General features: G+C 46.6%; 1 protein-coding gene across 17 annotated transcripts in view; it reads right to left on the reverse strand.

Moving 5' to 3' along the window:
- Positions 1-19,505, reverse strand: part of DST (dystonin) — a 470,874-nt gene that overhangs the window by 414,012 nt on the left and 37,357 nt on the right. The window lies entirely within an intron of this gene.

The following is a 19,505-nucleotide window of genomic DNA, read 5'->3' on the forward strand; positions in this document are numbered from 1 at the left end:
TGAGGGGATGTAGCTTCCCTCCAAGACTGAGGGGAAGGATGGCCAGAAATAAACATTTCTGCAGGGCCAAAAATATAACTCAGCTCAAAAAAGAATTAAATAAGTTCATGGAGGATAAGTCCATCTGTGGCTACTAGCCAAGATGGTCAGGGATGCAATTCCATGCTCTGGGAGTCCCTAAACTTCTGACTGCCAGAAGCTGGAATGGGATGACAGGATATGGATCATCTGATAATTACCTTACTCTATTCATTCCCTCTGAAACATCTAGCACTAACCCCTGTTGGCAGACTGGGCTAGATGCACCAGATGAATAAACTGAGAAGATTAAAGTATTTCCTCTGCTCCTGCAGAAGAGACTACTGCTGTCATAAGCTGGGTCAGTACTGTGGTACCGGGCTCTTAGTCAGTGTTTTCCACCTTTTCAGTCAGCTGTATTTCTTCAAAACTTGACAGCAAACATGTACAGTTTAATATATTTTTGCATTTGACTGCAAGCCTGACTCAAGTAACTTGACATAAGTATCTTCCTTCATTGTTTAGTGGGCATGACTGAGAAGATTACTTGCAATAATAAGTATTATGCTGGAATCTAGATCAGCGTTCCTTGTAAGTCAAGCACTTGGGTGGCCTCCCAGACAAGATTCAGGTGCTGCCCAGCTGATTGGCAGAGCACCCATAAGAGGGCAGAATGTGTTTCTATTGGGCTATGTCTAGACTGCAAGCCTCTTTCGAAAGAGGCTTTTTCGAAAAAGCCTCTTTCGAAAAAGAGCATCTAGACTGCTAGCAGTACTTTCGAAAAAGCAAGCCGCTTTTTCGAAAGAAAGCAGCGAGTGAGTCTGGATGCTCCTCTTTCTAAAAAGACCTGTTGGCATTCAAGAACGCCTTTTTTCGAAAGAGCACTTTCGAAAAAAGGCGTTCTTCCTCGTGAAATGAGGTTTACCGCCGTCGAAAGAAAAGCCACGTTCTTTCGATTTAATTTCGAAAGAACGCGGCTGCAGTCTAGACGCAGGTGAAGTTTTTTTGAAAAAAGGCTACTTTTTTCGAAAAAACCCCTGAGTCTGGACACAGCCTTGGTGGTTTACATCTACACATGCCTTGGTGCACATAACAAAATTTAGTCAATACACGGATGAAAAAATTAGAGGGAGCACTAGTCAGGGATAGCTATCTAAGTTTAGTAGGAACATCCTGGTAGTAATAAACAAGCCCGAATATAAGATAAGGTAGAGGTCAGATGATGCATGAACATAGCACGCTATAGAGGTATTGATTCCTACAAAGTAACCAAAACCATGTGATGTAAAGTATAGTAAAAATGCAGTGTGTACACACACACACATACATATCAAGGAAGAGATTTTCTATATAACTGTGGATGTGTGGTGTACCATCTCTCCACCTGTTACACTTGAGACTCATCAATACAGCATAGCTTTGCTATATGCCAAATAAAAATACCTGAGTGATGAAATCTGGAGTTGAACTGAGTTTTTGGGAAGCAAAGTGGAAAGAGATTTTGGGGGGAATCCAAACATTATTTTAAATGACTTTCATAGATTTTTAGAAGTTTATAGCTTAACATAGGTTGCAATGTTTTATTTAATTTATAAAAACCACATTTAAATGACAAAATCCCCAATTTAAATAAAACATTCATTTTAAAAAATAATCCGTTTTTATCATCCTGATTTTATTCTTAATTTCTCTGGTACATACTCATTATTTCTAATACCAAGTGTTTTGTAAGAATTATACAGGTTGAACTTCCCTGATCGGTCTTGAATGAGGGGATTTTCTGGACCAAGGGAGGTCTCTGCCACTGGTGTCCCAGCCCACTGCCCCCCCGCCCCTGCTGTAGGCTCCTTGTGGCCCATGCTTGGCCCCACTGCCCCTGGAGCCCTGGTTCTGGCCCATCTCCACCACTGATGGGCTCCTGCTCCAGCCTGCTTGCTGCTGGCCCAGCCAGGGCTCCCCAGGACTGGAACTTCTCCACTGTTGCTGTCGACGGAGCTTCCTGGCCTCTGCCGGGGCTGGAGCTCCTTGGCCACTGCTAGGGCTGGAGCTTCATGGCTGAGGCCAAAGCTCCTTATCATACTACGGCTAACTAAAGGCTCATTGTAGAGCATCTGCACCTTCACAATCTCCCAGACTTTCCATCACTGGGGACCCTTCATGCACAGTTTGGTTGTTGGTTATCAGCTGAAAGCACAGCTATACACAACCCCTCGCTCCAGGCTAAGGCTAAAACTTTAAACTAATCCTGTATCATTTATATTTATATTTCAGTAATATTAAACTTGACACATATTTTCTTTTCTTTTGCCTTTTGCCAAGTTCTTTAAGGGCAATAGATAAATATGAAGAGAAATAAAGGAATAAAACAGAAAAAAATAAAAGGAATAGTGAAATACGTGAAATAAAACAGTCAATATTTGAATAATAATTTTAGGAAATTGGTATATTTTCATAAGACTCCTGCTGTTTAGAGAACAGTAAGTTTGTTAGTGTTAGATAAATGACTTTTATTCATATATTTTTAATTGAGATCTCGAACTGGGAAACACTGAAGTGAAATGTCTGCTAAAGTAGAGTATGTCAACACTACAGCGTTATTTTGAAATATTTTATTTCGAAATAGCTTATTTCAAAATAATGCATCTACAAAAACAAAAAGAATTTTGAAATAGCTTTTTGCTCTTTCGAAATGGCGCGTCCACACTGAGTGGATGCTGAATCCCATTTAACGCTGGCCGGAACCAGGTCCGGCAGGGCATCAGGTCAGGAGTTACTTGGTGTGGCTGCTGCCTGAGGCTATCAAAGGCCTGTGCTTAAAGGGACACCCCCCCCCCCCAGACATCCAGTTATCTGCTTTCCCTGCTTGCTTGCCTACTTCGATGAGGGACAGCAAAGCATTTTGTCTCTGCTTTCTCTGGTTGCCCTCACTTGGGACACCACAGCACTATGCAACATGGAGCCAGAGCTGCCCTGGGCACTCCAGTGCTTCTTGTGGATGCGTTGCTGCGAGCCTGGCTGCACTTTCTGCAGGCTGCCATCCAGGATGTCCATTGAGATGGCTGTCAATATCCAGGAGGCCCTGCAGGAGAGCTTTCACCCTGAGGAGCACTAAGAGCCTCCCTGGTCTGCCCCACTGGAGGCATGTGCCTCATTCCTCCCTCACGTCCTTCCACTTACCCCTCCCTAACCCCGCTTCCTGATGTCAAATAAAATACATGTATTTTCATGAACACAAACTCTCTTTAATTAACAAAACTGGGTGGTGGGGGGGAATGAAACTCTGGTGAGACTGGGGGAAGGAGGCGGGAGAGGAGAGAAGAGAGGGTGGGAGAGAGGAGGGGGAAACCTGGGAGAAGGGAGCTGAAAGAGGGAAGCAAGGGGAAGAAGGGGGAGGGGAAGCTCAGTGCTCAGGGTTGGGGGTCTTGCCAGATTAACTTGATTGTCATGCCAACCTGCTCCTGGGTTCACATGTGGCCTTTGGTGGCCAGGCTGGCAGCTATCCTACCATAGACGGCCGCATTCCTCTGTCTAGTGTGGAGATCATGTACGTTGGGGCATCCCCCCCCAAACCTGAATAAGGCAATATAAAACCAGTGGTCTTATTCTCAAAAAACACAGTAAAAACACTGAATAGCAAAACTTAACATAGATATTAGAGACCCAATCAAGTTAGATAAATATCTATCCATATGTGTGTTCTTTTCATTGTTCTCAAGCATCCAGAGTGGCTATAAGATCAGGCCATAGGGAGCTGTCTACAGCAGTGTTTCTTAAACTGTGTCCCGTGGTACACAGGCATGCCATGAGTCAATCAGAGAAGTACCGCAGAGAAGAGTCTTCAAATGGCCACCTTAAAAGGGCAATCTCTGCTCTTCTCTTCTGCCCTGCCAGTTTTGTGCGCGAGACATCCAGCGCAGCCCGCGGCAACCACACGAGACCCCCTCCCACATATATCCACCTAGCGCTCACCTCCTTTCTCCCTTCTCTTCCACCAGCAACTCTCTTTCTGTCCTGCAGGTGGCCCGCGTTGGTCTGAAGGCTCATGGGGCGGGGCAAAAGGACCCGGAATTTTTTTTTTTTTTAAAGTGGGAGCTGTCCTTTGGCACTGGACTGCTCAGGTTTACAGTTGAAAGCTGGGGCTAAGTTTGTGATTGGGGGAGGGTTGGGAAAGCAAGAGGCGTGACATCATTAACCCTACCCCAAGTTGCTGTGATGCCAGCCCAGCCCCTGCCAGGGGAGAGGGTGGGAAAACTTGGGGCTCACGTCAGAAGCTTCCATGACAGAGGGCACGTCAGGGGAGAGCTGATGCATCAAGGTGCGTGCTCAGCTGCAGGCACTGATGAAGGTCACGGAGAGCCCTGTGGCAGCCAGCTGAGAGCGGCTGCCCGCAGTGGGAACAGAGACTGTCCATCCCTTCACAAGGGCTCCTCACTAGCGGTGCGAGGCTGTGGTTGATCAGGAGGCTTTGTCTTTTCTGCGTTGTCTGCGAGCCTACCATGTGAAGGCGGGGAACCTCTGCACTGCGAGCTGCATCCGGCCACCAAACAATTTCATCCGTCCCTCAGGAGCCGCTTTAGAAACTTCACCCAGCCTCCCCTGCAGCATGGCCGGATGCTTCCAGTTCTTCTCCCGCATCTGGGAAAGCCCCGCACAGATCTGGGGGGAGGGAGAAGCTTCATGTGCTGGAGCGCTGCGACGTTTCCCCGAGGTGTCAGTGAAAAAGGCTGGAGCTGCTTTCCGGCCTCCGGCAGCTGCAGAGGCTGCCAGCAAAATTCCTTTTGCTGGTAAGGAGAAGTGCGGGACCAGGGGAGTGGGAGGGAGGAACTGAAGGGGAGGGGGGATCTGTTCCTAGAGTGGGAGGGAAGGGAAGCCCCAAAACCCTTTCCCTGCATGGGGTGCCTTTAGGGAGGAAGGGGTGGCCCTCTGCTGGGCAAGCCCCAGAACTCCTTCCCTGTAAAGTTTGGTCCCAGCCACACACTGCCAGCAATGCCTTAACAGTTAAGGAGGCATGCAGGACCTGAGGGAAGGGGGGTGGGTAGGAATCACCTCCCCCCCCTCAGTCCCTTCCCTGCAAAAAGCAAACTCAGCCATCACACTAAAATTCTAAATAAAAAAAGAACAGTATACTACATCAAGGTGCTTTGTGGAATTTGTGTGTGTGTGTGTGTGTTTTCCCACTTTTGTGTGGCCTCCAACTAATATCTCTGCGGATTAGCAGCCACTGACGCAAAAAAGGCTCCCTATCCCGATGTAAAGCATCCTCTGAGCTGCTGCCAGTAGCAGTTAAATGACATGTGATGCTTCTCCTCTTATAGACACTTCTAGAGCTGACTAGGGTATGTCTACACTACCCCCCTAGTTCAAACTAGTCATACGGAGTTGCAAATGAAGCCCGAGCTTCGTTTGCATAAAGCCGGCCGGCGCCATTTTTAAATGCCGGCTAGTTTGGACCCTGTGCCGCGTGTAGCTTCCTAATCCGAACTAGCTGTACGCCTCGTGGAACAGAGAGTTTCTTATCAGTTATACTTTTTATGGGATACGGATGATCATCTTATGCTGAACTCGGAGGATCAAAAGATTGTTCCTTATCCTACAGCTTGTTCAGTTTGGGAGACCCTATTGGTAGCAAAGCTACTGATGACACAGCTATCGGCATCATGCAAGCATCTAAGTCCCTCCATCACCTTAAAGTAATGGAGGAAAGGGCCTCAGTCTCAAGTGAATCTGATAAAGCAGAAAGACAAAAGTCTTTTAGTCTCAAAAGGTAATTATAGAAAGATGGAAAGAATGTTTTAATGACCCTTCAATGAGCAGCTTGATAAAGGTGAACAACCAACAGCCATTTGCCAGGCAGGTGAGACCTCTGTGAGATAACCTAGCTTTAAGGAGATTCAATGGGGCATTCACATCTCTAAGGAATAACAAAGCATCAAATCTTGACAGTGTTCCTGCACAATTATTAATAGAGTAGGGTATGAGTCATGTCAGAAACAAAATAATTTAGTTGGTTTAGAAGTGTGGAAAAAGTCAAAAGGAATGGAAGGAGGTGGTCAGATACCCAATTTTAAATAAAAAGTGACACTATCACAGCATCTCCCAACCCATTACATCTTATAATGTAATTTGGTAATTCTTACACAGAAGAAATAGTAAAGATTATTAGTGTGAACAGGACTACTATGGATCAAATATTTTCAGTCTGTCAACTTCTCAAGATGGGAATATGATCACAATACATTACAATATTCCCTCAAAATATAACGATTTTGTGAGGGAAGAAATTAAGGTGTGGTTACTGAGCAGAAATGCTTGTTAATTTTCTCTGTAGAGAATTCTCAGCCCCAAAAACAATGGAGAAAGGCCAAGCTTCAGATATACAAGGCCATTAAAAGGCCTAACACTTTAAATGGATGTGAGAACTGAGCACTTACTACGAAGGAAAAAAAGACAGCTAGATATCCTTGAACTAAAAGTGTTGAGCTAAATGTGGGGCTGGTAAGAGAGAAAAGTGTGTGGAGAAAAAGACCTAATAAGGAGCTGCGGGATATCTATGGAAAAGCAAATATAGTACAGTTGTACATCCCTTGTCCGGCACCTTTAGGACCAGACCAGCCCTAAATTTGCCACACCAAGGGAGGTCCCCTCTCCACTCTGACTCCACATCCAGCCCCAGCCAGCCCCCTGCTTCCTGTCCAGCTGGGATGCGGACCCTGATTGGGCTTGCTGGATACCTGTCCCCATACCACTAGCCCAGGCTATCACTGGCTCAGTTGGGCTGCCAGGATCGGCCCTGCCAGTGCCGGCCCCACTGCCACCAGTCCCGGCCAGGCTGCCAAACACCAGTCCCGGCCCCACTGCTCCAGTTCCAGCTGGGCTCCTGGATGCCAGCCTGGCCCTGCTACCACTAGCTCCAGCCCACACTTGGCTGCTGGCTTTGGCAAGTGTGCCGGATGCTGGCCCTACTGCCACCAACCCTGGCAGGGCTCCTGGCCACTGGCCCCCTTGCCACTGGACTGCAGACTCCATGGCCCTCTGGTCTAGGAACACCCATGGACTAGCAGGACCAAAGATGTTGCCTCACCAGAGAGTCCTGATTTAGTGAGATACAACCTGTAAATATAGTGAAATCCCAATGACTTCATTGGGCAGGTCATATTAGGAGACAGACCAGCTATGCATCTCTTGAAAGTACTTGCTTATTTTGTCTAATTTCATGGCTGGCCAAGGAGAAAATGGATGGATAATAAGGAACAAAATCTAAGAGCTCTTAATGTGAATTAACATTAGTGGGGAAAGTACAGCCTTGACATAAAGAGGTGGGGGCATATTCTGCCACATCCATGCTCTATAGATAGAGCCACAGAGTAATAATATTGTGCAAATGAAGAAACTGATGCCCAAATTTTCAAAAGTAGTCTCTAATTTCATGTGCCTCAATTCAGGGGTGTCCAAATATAGACACCAATGGCACTAAAGTCCATCTGCTGGCAGACATTGTCAGTGGCTCTAGTTGGTGAGCAGACAGACACTATGCAGTTCTATCCTTAGCAACTCATCAGGCATAAGAAAATTCTCCAACAGCTGCACCATGTTTGACTAGAATTTAGAGCAATGCCAAAGCACCCTGTCATGATGTATGCACATCCCATCCCTTGAAATGAGGGTACTCAGAGGTGTGCATGCCACTTTGACATAGGCCTTGCCTGGCCAATGGAACACTCAGAAATCATAAGGTTGTAGTGAGAGATACCACCAAATGATCCAGGGGTTTCATTTTGTTGAGCCACCAGAGAAGTACATGGTCTGTCATCAACTTATTTAAAGGTTGTTCCTAGCAGCTAATACCGCAAGGCATAAATAGCTCATCTTACCGCTAAAGCCTCTTTTTCAATTTCTGTCCATTTCACCTGACAGGGTTGGGAGTTCTTCGTTAAATCTGTAAGCAGCGCTGCAATCATTGCAAATTTTGGGATGAATTGTCTGTAATAGCTGGCCAGACCTAAAAACTGGCACACCTGCTTTTTTGTTCTTGGCATTGGCATTTTTTGTACTTTGCCAATCATCAGTCATAACTTCCCACCTCCCATTATGTATCTGAGGTAAGTCACCTCTTCGTTTCCAAAGTGGTACTTTGCAGAGTTTGCTGTGAGGCCCACTTCTTGTAGGGCCTGAAGAACTTCCTTGAGATGATGTGGGTGCTCTTCCTAGGTATTACTGTAGATGACAATGTCATCTATATATGCGGCTGCATACAGGTCATGTGATCGCAACAATTTGTTCATCAGCCTCTGCAAGGTGGCAGCTGCCACATGCACTCCAAATGCACGGTAATAAATTGGTAGAGACCAAAGAGTGTGGGAAAGTCCACCTTCAACTTTGAGTTAGGCGTGAGAGATATTTGCCAGTACCCTTTTGTTAAGTTGATGATAGATAAGTACTTAGCCCCTCCTAGCCACTCCAACATTTCTTCGACCCAGGGCATTGGACAGGAATCAAAATGAGATACAGGCAGTCCCCAGGTTATGTACAAGATAGGGACTGTAGGTCTGTTCTTAAGTTGAATCTGTATGTAAGTCGGAACTGGCGTCCAGATTCAGCCGCTGCTGAAAATGACCAGTGGCTGACTACAGGAAGCCCGAGGCAGAGTTGCGCCTACGTCAACAGCGGCTGAATCTGGACGCCTGGGACAGAGCAGCTGGGGCGCTGACAGGACCAACCCGGCAGCACCCCAGCTGCTCTACCCCAGGCGTCCCCAAGTCAGCTGCTGCTGAAACTGATCAGCGGCTGATTCCAGGAAGATTCCTGTAGTCAGCCGTTGGTCAGTTTCAGCAGCGGCTGACTTGGGGACGCCTGGGGCAGAGCAGCTGGGGTGCTGCTGGGTTGCTCCAGTAGCACCGCTCCTCGGCGCTACTGGATCAACCCAGCAGCACCCAAGTTGCTCTGCCCCAGGCGTCCTGATTCAGCCGCTGCTGAAACTGACCAGCAGTTGCTGAATCAGGATGCCTGGGGCAGAGCAGCTGGGGTGCTGCCGGGTTGGTCCAGTAGCGCCGAGAACGGCGCTGCGGGACCAACTGGCAGCGCCCCAGCTGCTCTACCACAGGCGTCCCCAAGAAAAGCCTGGTCTGCTGGGGGGGAGCGCACTAGCTGTGGCCCCCCTCCCCCAGCAGACCAGGGAGACGCAGGAGGCGGGACCGAGATGCGCCGCGGTCCTGCCGCCCGGGTCCTCCGCGTCTCCCTGGTCTGCTGCCCGCGTCTCCCTGGTCCCACCGCCTGGGTCCTCTGCGGCTTTGCTCCATGTCTCCCTGGTCTGCTGGGGGCCAGCAGACCTGGGCCCCCCCCCCCCAGCAGACCAGGGAGACGCGGAGCAAAGCCGTGGAGGACCCGGGCTGGGGGACCGCCCAGATGCGCTGCGGCCCCCCCTCCCAGGTCCGACGCAGAGCAGCTTTTCTTGCCCCGGAGGACGCGGGCAGCGGGACCGCGGCATGTCTGGGCGGTCCCGCCGCCTGCGTCCTCCGGGGCGAGAAAAGCTCTGTTCGTAAGTACGGATCCGACATAAGTCGGATCCACGTAACTCGGGGACTGCCTGTATAGCATTGATTTTCAGGAAATCAATGCAGAACCTGATAGTCCCGTTGGGTTCTGGCACTAGGATGACAGGACTCCTCGACTTGCTCTATAATTCTTCAATCATGCCCATCTCAAACACTCTCTTAAGCTCTTATTGGATGGCATCCCACATCCTTCTTGGCAGAGGCCGGGGAGTGTCTCTCTGTCCTCATTCTGTTGCGATGTGGTGGTGAATCAGGTTTGTCCATCCTGTCTTGGATAAGACATCTTGGAAAGTCCCTAAGAGTTGTGCCTGGTTCTGTTGTATGGGGTTGAGGCCCTCTACCAAATCTGCTGATTTTGGGTCTAGAGGTTCACCCACTAGAGGGCCTAGTTCAGATTTGGGGAGGATGGCTGGCACAATAAACATGGTCTTTCATATCTTTTAGGCTTTCTATAGGTTCAAATGGTATGTACGCACCTCCTTCCTGCATCCTAGTACCTTAACTTCATAATCTACTGGTACCACATAATATATCACTTCAAAGGGGCCCTGCCACTTAGCTAGGAGCTTCGACTTTGTTGAGCGTAACAGTAACAACACCTGGTCTCCTGGCTCAAAGCTACAGATCCTAGCCCCTGATTATATTGTTTGTCTTGTGCTTGTTGAGCATGTCTTAGGTACTCTCCGTGCGAAGGCACTTGATGTGTGAAGTCACTCTCGGAGACGTAACACATAATGTGTGGTGCCAAGCACCCGCATTTCCTAAATCTCCTAGTCCTCCCTTAATAAGTCAAGTATACCTCAAGACTGTCTCCCATTGAGAATTTTGAAGGGAGAAAAACCCGTCAAGGCTTGAGGAACTTCCCTTATAACAAAGAGTAGGGCCGGAAGAAGTGCATTACAATGTTGTGAGTCATCTATGAACTTATGTAGCATCGATTTGAAAATGTCATTAAATCATTCCATGAGTCCATCTGTCTAGGGCTGATATACTGGCATCTAGAGGGTTTGAATATGCATGAGCCCACAAGGCTCTGTGATCCACTTGGAAGAGACATTGGTACCCTGATCTGTCAAGATTTCGATGGGTATCATCACCCTGCAAATATCTTCACTGATTCATTTGCAATATTCATCATGGTTGCTACTAGAAGTGGCACAGCTCCCAGATACTGGATCACATAATCTACTATTACCAGGATGAATCAGTTCCCCTTCTTGCTCTTTTCTAATGGTCTGACCAGGTCCATCCCGACCTGCTCAAATGGTACATCTACGACTGGTAGAGGTATGAGGGGAGCCTTGAGTACACCCTTAGGACCAGCTCATTGGCATTCCGGGCATGAAGCACAGTAGTCTCAGACTTCATGGTGTATGCTAGGACAAAAGAAGTGGCATGCCACTCACTGGAGGGTCTTTTCCCTACCTAGGTGTCCTGCCCAATGAATGGTGTGTGCCAAATGCAGGCGGCTTCGCCGAACCCTCTGGGGGATCAATAACTGGTGGATCTCCTCTCATGTCTGGGGTCCGCCACCATCCGATGTAGTCAGTCTTTCCATATCTCAAAGCGTGACACCTGTGGGCATAATGCCTCCTTTCTTTCCTCTGGATTGTGGACCGTGGCCTGCACCCACACTTAGCTCAGGGTTTGGTCTTCCCTTTGTTCTCGCAGGAAGACTACGTCCCTCTCCAGCTCTACCTGTAATCTGACCTGCTTTCTCCTGGATCTGGATCTACTGCAGACCTTGGACGGTTAGAGGGACCTTCTTGGAGATCTGTCTCCATGGGAAACCCAGCATCCTCCCTCCTAGAGCCCTAGGTAGCTGCTTTCTTGTAGGACAATACTCACACTCTCTCACGACTTCTTTAAACATGGGCCAATCTCATCCTAACACCACGGGGTATATCAGCTGGGGGGGAGGGCACATCTACCAGGAGGAGCTCCCTTTGGCCCTAGACTTCAAAGTTTACACTGGCAGTCAGATAGGGATGAACATCTCTGTGGATACACTGGATGTAGCATCTCCTCAGCTAGCTGGAAGTCTGGTACCAGATCTTCCCATATAATAGTCTGGCTGCAGCCAGAGTCCACCAGGGCCATGGCCTTCACACCTTCCACTACTACATAGATCACCAATTTTCTGGGTTGAGGTTCCTATGCCTGATAGCCTGCCCCCCATACACCGTAGTTGCAATTCATATATCAGCAGTCTTTCCCGAAGTGTCCTCCTTGGCCGTACTCCCAACAATGATCACGGGGGCCTGCAGATTGGGGATCATTCCTGGGCGGACTTCTTTCCCGTTGTGGAAGTCTTTCTTTACTTGTGATGTTCTAGGGTACCGCTCTTTGGTTTTCTGTCCTGGGGGTTTCAGCCTGCTGGGTACTGCATATGTGTGGGGAACCCAACAGTTCTGCCCTCCATAGTTTCCCTCTCCCTGGACCCTCTCATCTCCTGGGGCTCTCTAACCACCAAGGTCAGGCTCCAGTTTCTTCCACTGCTAGGTAATCTTCCACTAAGCTTACTGCCACTGTCAGCATGGCTGGCTGATGTCGCTGTACACACTCCTTGGCTCCTGTAGGGAGTACCTGTATGAACTGTTCCAGGGCTACTGTCTCTGCGACCTGGGGTCTAGTCCAGAACACATCTCAGAGCAATGACACCAGCAGCAATGCCCGTTTAATCATTGCACTAACATTGCAAACTCCTTCCATTCTTCTTAGGTTCTGTGGTGCTGCAGACTCAGTTCCTGAGTCAATGATCACCATTCACTGGATTTGGTGGCTAGGTAATGATTTAAAGTATGTCATCTTTCCCAATATTATTAAAGTACAGAACAGCTTTTTAAAATTAGACTAATTTTCCTTCTATTCTGACAGGTGTTGCAAAGAAAATTTTCAAAAGCAACAAGAAGTCTTGTGGCACTTTATAGACTAACAGATTTATTGGAGCATAAACTTTCTTGGGCAAAGACCCACTTCGTCAGATTCATGATATGGCTTGCAGATTCAGACTAACACGGCTACCCCTCTGAAAGAAAATGTTGTTACTCCAAGGCTTCTGAGTTTTCCATATAAATTGCTCCCTTCACTGGTACATTTATTACAATTACATAAGAGATTATCATATCCTGGACCTTACACATTTTGCTTAATCCATACTTAATTTTTTTACTAGACATTTATTACTATTTAATCCATGATGATCTATTAAAATTCTGAATAAAGCCACTTCACTCTTCCTTTCAAAGCTTTGGATTATATCGGTATTTTCAACTATTGGGATACTTCATGGAATTTTTCCCCTTCATTCTATGTGTCCACAGTTCTTGCTACTCCTTCCTTAGCTCATTTTTTATTAAGTTTAAATTCTGTTTTGCTTAATATCAGCTTGTTTATGCTTAATGGAATTGGAAGCTATCCCTCAATGTGCTGGGATCCATGCTGTTGCTATGATCATATTCACATGTACCAATGCAGTTGTTAGCAATAGTATTTCATTATGTATATTATTTCTGCTGTCAGACTTGCCATTTTAAAGTGCCTGCAAACCTGATAAAGAGTCAGACAGGACGGCCATATATCTCAGGCCCAATTAAGTGTCAGAAATATTCTTGTTGACTCAGCCATGAAGTCAGAGATAAAGTTAGTTAACCTTGCTACTTTCTTGAATCCAAATGTGGGCACAAAGAAAGCTGTTCCTATTCAACCTGTTACAGTAAAACTCCATTAGTCCGGCATCCAATGCTCCGGGACTCCTGATGGTCCGGCACCATCAGGAACCCGGAAGTGCTGGGGCAGCCGGACAGGCTTCTCCCATTCAGCTGCTGCTGAAACTGACCAGCAGCTATATCGGGGAAGCCGGGAGCAGAGTAGCTGGGGTGCTGCCGGGTTGGTCTCATAGCGCTGCCCCTCAGGGCTGCGGGACCAACCCGGCTGCACCCCAGCTGCTCTTGGGGACGCCTGGGGCAGGGCAGCTGGAGTGCTGCGGGGTTGGTCCCGCAGCGCCAAAGGACGGCACTGCGGGACCAATCCGGCAGGACCCCAGCTGCTCTACCCCAGGGGTCCCCGATTCAGCCACTGTTGAAACAGAACAGCGGCTGATTCCAGGAAGCCCAGGGCAGAGCTGCTCTGCCCCGGGCTTCCTGGAATCAGCCGCTGATCTGTTTCAGCAGCAGCTGACTTGGGGACCCCTGGGGCAGAGCAGCTGGGGTGCTGCCGGGTTGGTCCCGCAGCGCCGAGGGGCGGCGCTATGGGACCAACCTGGCAGCACCCCAGCTGCTTTGCCCCAGGCTTCAGGATTCAGCCGCAGCTGAAACTGACCAGCAGCGTCAGTTTCACCAGCAGGCTGAATCAGGACGCCTGGGGCAGAGCAGCTGGGGTGCTGCGGGGTTGGTCTCGTAGCACCGCCCCTCGGTGCTGTGGGACCAACTCGGCAGGACCGCAGCTGCTCTGCCCCAGGGGTCCCCAAGTCAGCCGCTGATCTGTTTCAGCAGCAGCTGAATCGGGGACCCCTGGAGCAGAGCAGCTGGGGTCCTGCCGGGTTGGTCCCGCAGCGCCGTCCTTTGGCGCTGCGGGACCAACCCGGCAGCACTCCAGCTGCTCTGCCCCAGGCATCCCCAAGAGCAGCTGGGGTGCTGCCGGGTTGGTCCTGCAGCCCCGAGGGCAGCGCTACAGGACCAACCAGGCAGTATCCCAGCTGCTCTGTTGGTGCCGTAGCGCCGCCCCTCAGCGCTGCGGGACCAACCCCGCAGCACCCCGGCTGCTCTATTGCAGGCATCCCCGATTCAGCTGCTACTGAAACTGACCAGCAGCGGCTGAATCAGGGATGCCTGGGGCAGAGCCGGACTATCGTAAGGGGGGGCTATGAGGAGCCTGGGGTGGCATCCCCTCCCACCCCACTCCAGACCCCTCATAGCCCCCCCTTCTGATAGTCCGGCATATCTGATAATCCAGCACCCCCTGGGTTCTAAAGGTGCTGGATTATCGGAAGTTTACTGTACTTCCTCTTTGGAGCACTTTTGACAATAGTGTTCCTATTAATCACTGATATATTGCATTGCTATGTTTTGTATATTTATCATTATTTTTCATTTGGTTAATTTTATTATATAATTCTATGTCTATATCAAGGAGGATGGCTTCCAGTGTAAATATTTTCCTATAGCTATTCATTATGGTCTCTATAAAGTCTTTCTTTTCATTAAGATCCATTATAAATTTCTTTTCATGAGGAACTTTGAGATTTTGTCCTACCCAGTCTCTACTGAATTTCCAACCATCAGTATATATTAGCGTTATCACCCTGCCCTTTCACAGGTGTATATGTCACAGTCAGCACATCAGGTGAAGCCTATTCCTGCACTCATCTCATTTGTAAGGTGTTAACTCATGATGTTAACAGGGGTCAGTTTAAATACACTTCTCTTTGAGTTCCATTTTTAATGGCCTATACAGTGGAAAAGACTTCCCGACCCAGACTTGTATAGTTCTTATGCTTATGAAATCCTATATCCATCTGTACATTCTTTGAACAGTACCCATGGTTACAGCTTTATATCACGGTCCCTCTCTCCATACACATCATAAGCTTTTTCTCTGTCCAAGTTGGTTACTATCATGTATTTTTTGGTTCTCGAGCTTTTTTGTGTTTTGTTTCTGTTTGTACAATGTGGTCAGTCACATTCTGACCTCTGATCATTTCATCCCCAGTTTTTTCCAGTTTTGCCTACATGTGCTTTGAGGGCAATTGGTTTGTATGCCTCAGACCTTGAGCACATCTTGCCTTGTTTCCTCTCTGCAACATGACTGCATGTTTCCAGTCTCTAGGTAATTTTCCTTTTCCTCCACATGCTATTGCATAATTTTTAGTCATACCCTCAAGGTTTTGTCACCTAAGTGTTGCATATATCAAATATTATGTCATCTTGGGCTGGCTTTTTTGCTTCTTATCATCATTTTTGGAGTTTCTTCATATTGAAGTGTTCATTTAAAATAAGTTCCACATCCTTCTTTCACCTTTTTCACCATCTTATAACTAACTTTTTGAAATGTGGCATCCAGAATTACTGGGAGAGGGGAGGGTTGTTTTTATTTTTTGGAGCGTATTCCTCCATGGCTTTTCACTGCAACACTTAGCATTGTGTTGTTCTTACTTCTTACTCCATTCATTTTCTGAAGTTGCTTGTACACTTCTGATGTACAGGTTGAACCTCTCTAGACCAGCACCCTCTAGACTTGTCCGATTCCGAACTGAATCACAGGAGGTCAATACTGTCTAGCAGCATTACCAACAATTCCACTGCTTACTAGGCTCTTAGAAGGGATTTAGGGGTAAATTAGAGCTAAATAACAACACAGAACACTGAGAGCCAGGACTAGTGCTTGTAAACAAACTTCATGGGACTATAAGAAACTTGGTTACAACCATCATGAGTGGACATCCAGATAACTAAAATTATGCTGGAGATTGCCAGACCAGAGAGTTCTAGAATAGAGAGGTTCAAACTGCATTGACATCTTTATTTCCTTCCTATAGAATTTCCTCCAGCCTTCTCTTTTTTTGCCCTTCATATATTGTGCAACTCCTTTATTTCTGAAAATTAATCATTCATGTAGTCTCATCTACGTTAATTCAATATGAAATTCAGTTTATTTTAAGTGGCCCCTAAATACTCTGTTTTTCAATGTACTTGCATAATATTGTGTTGAAATTGCCTAACTACATTATAGGAACTGCCAGCGAGAAACTGTAGGGTTTGCAGGTGGATAAACAATATTCATATCTTTTAGCACCTGGCAAAGAGTAGGGGGTGATTGTGCATGGTGGAATAAAAGCATCTGGGGGATGTTTGTGCTAAAATTTTGGCTAAGATCAAGTGTCTTTAAACATTATTTATATTATGTCAATCTGTTCTTATTACCCGAAGCTCCAAGAAGCAATCAAGAAACACTAGCCCTCCCACACCGTGCGGTCCCCAAAATACATACTACCCTCAGGCTCACTCAACCATTTCCCCAGTACCCACAATATCCCTGACGCGAGTCAGACCCCAAAGGTCCTGAAGCTCCCCCTGCTCAGGAGACCCCACATTCACTCTCCCCCATAACACCCCAAGAGAGATATTATAACTAGATACGTGGTGGGACGCTCACCCTCTCGAGCCTAGATATCAGCTTACCCAAATCACTGGTCCTCCTAATACAGAATGAGCGTCCCCACCCAACCACCTATACACTAGAGAACCCACCACCACCCTACTCTCCAACTACATCCAGGGCACCACACACTCCCCATTATTCTCTACTGGCTCCTCATAAGCCACGCTCCAAACCCCCCCCTACCCCCCCACGCCCCACCATCCTATGGAATCCACTTATCCTCTGCACTCCCCACTGAAGGGACATGAATGATATTCTGGAGGATGGGGGCACTCCCCCACCAGCGGGCCCCACTCGCGGGCTACGCCAAACGCTTCGCCATGAGCCATTCAACCAGGCTTCCAGGTGCAAGTTTCCCTCTTACCCTATACCAAACTGGCTCCCGGATGTACCCATTCGCTCCTCTATAATTGTATCAAAATGTATTTCTTACTGTTTGTACTGTTTGTTCGCAAACATTCGCTCAATAAACTGTCAATCTGTTCTTATTAGTTAGAAATGACACCAATTTCATCTATGGTTATTAAGTTTCAACATTAATATCCTTTAGATATCAATGGAGGAAGGACCTAAAAATTCTGAACTGGTGATTGCATAAAACCCCAAAGATGTGAACCATTTTTCAAAAAGGCACACATACACTATAAACAGATGGTGCACGCACCATCTCTGCCTACAATTGCAAATGCTTCCCACTGCCAACAAATATCATTTCTGTCTTATTCTTGAATTGTAGTCAATTTATTCCTATGCAGATCCTTATCTGAGCCTCGGTCTACACTACAAACATGTGAGTATAACTATGTCACTCAGTGGTATGGATTCAAAGCTGTGCAACTCAGATGAAACCCTACTCTGCAACTTTCATAAATGTAACAGGGGTCAAAATGCAACCAGTTCTCTCTTTTGGAGACTGAAGTACCTATGGAGGAACAAATTAATGACAGAAGTGCAAGGTCATGCCCTGCAGCACACACTGCAGCCTTAATCCCATAGTTATTATTAGATTGAAGGTAAGGAACTTTGGGCGAGACAGTCTGGCACTATTTCAGCATCTTAGGTCATACACAGTTAATTCCAGCTGAAAATTTCATCACATTTTTAGTAAATACATTATTGTAATTGGAAGGAAAAGTAATAAAGACAGCCATGGAAACTAAGGAATAAGTTTACTTCCTGAGGAAAAAAACATTTTCATTTGTACTTCCCTCCATTATTCACAGGTGTGGGATTAACTAAGGCTATTATGCATAAAAGACAGTATGGGTTGGATTCTGATTTCAGTTCCACCACTGTAAATGTGGAGTAACTCTACTGATATCTAAAGGTATGTGTTGGAATTGAAAGTTTTATTCTTTTTATATTTGTATTTTAGGATTAATAATAAAACAATGTAAGGTAACATATTATCACATTTAATTTGTTATTAAACTAAGCCCGTTAGTAAGATATAGATATATATATTTTTTTTCAAAGTTTAGTATGTAAAGAGACAGGATCTCATATTGTATCTATGTCAATGAGATTAGAGGAGTGTTGAAGGCCCAAGTCTTCAGTGTGAATTGTTTTAATTACAAAATTTAGTAAGGCAATTTACAATGCTGTTTGCTTTTGTTCAATATAAAACTTTGCTGTTTGTATCTATGAAAGACTGTCTGTATGAATGAGATACGGTGTGAAGGTCATTGTTAGAGCCAGATGGTCAAGAGAGAAGGGGGAGAATGCAGGGTGAAGACAAACTGTAAAAGACAGACTGCGAAGACATATATCCGTGTCAATGAAACCATCGGTGCGTACCCACGGTCAAGAATTGTCAGATTGGCAGATTGACGGCTCTAAAGGTGAAGGCATCCCTAAAAACAACTGATTAACAATCTAGGACAGGATGAGCCTCTTGGAGATGTTTTGGGAATGATTAACATCAACAAGGTAACACACTGGTCACAGACTGACAAAGCAAAATCCATAGACTTCAACAGAGAAAAAGGATTATAAAAGCAGGGTGCCTTGCTATGGAACTTTGGGTTCGTCTTGCCACGAACTCCAGAGGAGCATCGGATCGTGCGACTGATTAAGCCCCTGATCTCCCTCTGTGATCAATCTGGCTAGCCACTAGATTGATCCAGACTCTGGACTGGTAACTGTAACACAGTCTGGCAGGACTGTGTGTGTATGGTGTTTGTGTGTGCGAGTGACTGAAAAGCATATGCAACTGTTGTATTCTCAATAAATGCGGCGTACTGCCTTTTCCCCTATGAAAGATCTCGTGTGCTTCATTTAAGGAAAACATATGTATATACTGCAGAGTTTTTCTGGAAAAACAGCCGTTTTTTCTGGAAAAACTACATTTACATCCACACTACTATTGCGTTCTTTTGACAGAAAGTTGAAAGAACAGAGGGATTTTTCTGACAGTGGTAAACCTCTTTCTACGAGGAAGAAGCCTTTTTCCAAAAATGATTTTTCGGAAAAAGGCATGTGTGGATGCAGAAGAGAGTGTTTTTTCTAAAGAAGAGGCCTCCAGGAGAAAGCACAGGTGCCCTGGGGGCCACTCCATCCACAGTAATCACATCTGAAATGCGAGATAGTGTCCAATAAATGGGGACACTAACTTTCGAAAAAGCAAATCACTTTTTTGTTGCGTTTTTGCTGGGTAGATGCTCTCTTTCAAAAAAAGATTTTCCGGGAGATCTCTTCCAGAAAACCTTCCGAAGAAGCTTGCAGTCTACACAGCCTAATTGTCCTACCACAACATACAGATAATACTACTGACCTCAA

This window comes from Pelodiscus sinensis, chromosome 3, assembly GCF_049634645.1.
Source record: "Pelodiscus sinensis isolate JC-2024 chromosome 3, ASM4963464v1, whole genome shotgun sequence".
NCBI lineage: Eukaryota > Metazoa > Chordata > Testudines > Trionychidae > Pelodiscus > Pelodiscus sinensis.